The sequence below is a fragment of the Phocoena sinus genome, chromosome 16 (assembly GCF_008692025.1).
Source record: "Phocoena sinus isolate mPhoSin1 chromosome 16, mPhoSin1.pri, whole genome shotgun sequence".
NCBI lineage: Eukaryota > Metazoa > Chordata > Mammalia > Artiodactyla > Phocoenidae > Phocoena > Phocoena sinus.
Window position 1 is genome coordinate 56,965,293 of NC_045778.1, and position 3,274 is coordinate 56,968,566.

Below are 3,274 nucleotides of genomic sequence, written 5' to 3' on the forward strand. Positions count from 1 at the left end.
CGCTCCCAGCCAATGAAATCTCAGTTACCTACGGAGAGCGCCGAGGGACAGATACCTCTCTCAGGTGGTTTTGCCTCGAGCTGGAATCAAGAAACCAGGAGCGTGGAGAAGAAGGGACAAAGGACGAAAAACATTCCGATTGTAATTTTTTACTTGGGGGCAGTTGAAATTATTGAATTGCTAGAAAACTCTCTGCACGGTGTTGGCCCCAACCTAATGATGTAACTCTCGTGGGCAAGACAGACCAAATAAATAAATATTTTTTAAAAAAAAAAGAGTACATGGGAAATTTGTAATACACGATTTTATTTTATTTCATTTTTTTGGCCACACCAAGGGCACCTGGGATTTTAGTTCCCCTAGCAGGTATGGAACCCGCGCCCCCTGCAAGTGGAAGCACGGAGTCTTAATCACTGCACAACCAGGGAAGCCCCTCTAGTCTCCTTTAATCTACAATGGCCCACCTACCTTTTGTTTTTCATGACATTGAGTTTTTTTGAGAATTCAGGCCTTATTGGTTGGAGACAACAGTGTTTAAGGAAATGGAAGAGTTCCTGACAACTGAGGGGCATGGGAGACTCACGAAATGCAGCCAAGCAATTCAAAATTAACTAAAACTTAAAATAAGTTTAAGGAAGAACAACAAAGTTCTGATTTTCCTCACAACTTCTACAATGCTTTTTTGGGAAAAATCAAGTTAACTGCCTCAAAATATTGATGGCTCTGTACTGCTGTCACATTGATATTCTTTCTGCTCTGGGGGTAATACAGCCCAGCCTAGCAGTGGAGGTCAAGATGGAATCTTGAAGAAGAGTAGAAGTTTATCAAGCATAGGCAGGTGATAATTTCAGGAAGAGGAAACCTCAGTTAAGATATGAAAACTCATCCATAGAATTCTGTGTTATATTTTTTCTAAATTGAGGTATATGGAATTCAGTGTTATCTTTGCAACTTTCCAGCAAATCTAAGTCTGTTGTAAAGTAGAAAGTTTATGGGAAAAAAACTCATCCATTCGAATTTAAGGTAGCTCAAGATAGCCCAATACAGTGTTAAGTGTCAGAGTAACAGGGAATGAAATTGAAAAAAGGAATAAAATAGGGGCCTTGTATGCATGCTAGGAAATCTGGCTTTAGAAAACACATTCTTCCCAAGCACACATGGAACATTCTCCAAGATAGATCATGTATTAGGCTACAAGTCTGAATAAATTCAAGAAGATAGAAATTATATCAAGTATCTTTTCTAAGCACAATGGCATGAAACTAGAATCCAGTAATAGGAGAAAAATTGGAAATTCACAAAAACACGGAAATTAAATACCATACTCTTGAACAACAAATGGACAAAAAGAGATCAAAAGGAAAATCAAATGAAACAAATGAAAATGGAAACACAACATACCAAAACTTGTGGATATAGCAAAAGCAGTTCTAAGAGGGACGTTTACAGCTGTAAATGCCTATATCAAGAAAAAATAACCTCAAATAAACCTCAAGGAACTAGAAAAAGAACAAACTAAGCCCAAGGTTAGCAGAAGGCAGGAAATAATAAAAATTAGAGCAGAAATAAATGCAATAGAGAAATGGAGAATAATGAAACTAAGAGTTGGTTTGGAAAAGATAAACAAAGTTGACAAAACTTTAGCTGGACTAACCAAGACAAAAAGAAATTAGGACTCACATAAATAAAGTTATGAATTAAAGAGAAGACTACAGAAAGACAAAGACTATGGAAGCAATTATCTGCCAACAAATTGGACAACCTAGAAGAAATGGATACATTCCTAGAGACATATAACCTACAAAGATTGAGTCATGAAGAAAAAATCTGAACAAGTCAATAATATGTAACGATTTTGAATCAGTAATCAAAACCTCCCAACAAAGAAAAGCCCAGGATCAAATGGTTTCACTGGTGAATTCCAACAAACACATAAAGAATTAATGCCCCCCCCAAAAAAGAATTAATGCTGATCTTTCTCAAACTCTTCCAAAAAAATTGAAGAGGGAACCCTCCCAAACTCATCTTATGAGGTGAGCATTACCCTGATACCAAAGCCAGATAAGGATACTGAAAAGAAAACTACAGGCCAATATCCCTGATGAATATAGATGTAAAAATTCTCAACAAGATACTAGCAAACCAAATTCAACAGCACGTTAAAAGACTTACATGCCATGATCAATTGGGATTTATCCCTGGGATGCAAAGATGATTCAACACACAAATCAATAAATGTAATATACTACATTAATAGAATGAAAGATTAAAACTGTGGTAATTTCAGCTCTATCTTGGGAGAACCCTATATCATAAATATAATTGGGGATGTTGTCCACTTTATGTATATCAATTTCAAAATGCTAGTTTGTGTCAGGATGTGTATCCAGCTAAATACTTCAAATCTTGTATGAAAAAGTTATAGAAAGTTTAATAAAGAGCCAAAGAGAATTACATTAGACTAGTTCACCCTCAGAAACACAAAAGTAATACGAAATATTTATTAAAAGTTTGGTTTCTAAGTTTAAAAAGTCTGGCTTTTTCAAAGAGGCCAGGAGAAGTCATGAAAGAAATCTAAGCAGGAGAAACGTGGCCAGTTTACATTTTAGAAAGATTGGTCTGCCAGCAGCCTGGACTGCAGGTTGGAGGGATATGTAAGGTAAGACCACAGCAATAGTCCAGAGAAGAAGGGGATAAATGATGGTGGACTAGAACTTAAATGGTGGGAAATGACAAAAACAGAATTAAGAACTCTTTTGGAGATGGAATTGGGGACCTCAGGCACCCTCCTAACCACTAACACCCAACTCTGGATATGGTTGACTGTCTTCCAGACTAGACTGGTCAGTCAGTATCCTCCATCCACTGATGTCTTTAGTCTGAAAGGAAAACAGGTCCCTCTGAGCCCCCGCTGACCCTGCAGACACAAGTAGGAAGATATTTTATAAAAATGCTTTATTTAATGAGTAGCAGCCCGAGTGGCAGTCCTACCTCCCCACCTAACACGTACACGCACGTACACATCCTGTCCTTATATTTCCAAAAGGGAGCACATGCCAAGATGATACCCATCCCCAGCCATCTGACTCATACAGAGAACAGACAGGAGGGGCCCATCACATACACCAAACTATCGCAACAACACTCCTTTCACTGTTTCTCTTCAGTCTGGAAGACTTGGCCTGAAATTGTTTTAAGATTTTCTGTTATTTGCAATGTTATGGAAATGTAAATTACTGACATTCACAAGGTGACAAACTGTCAAGAACAAGAC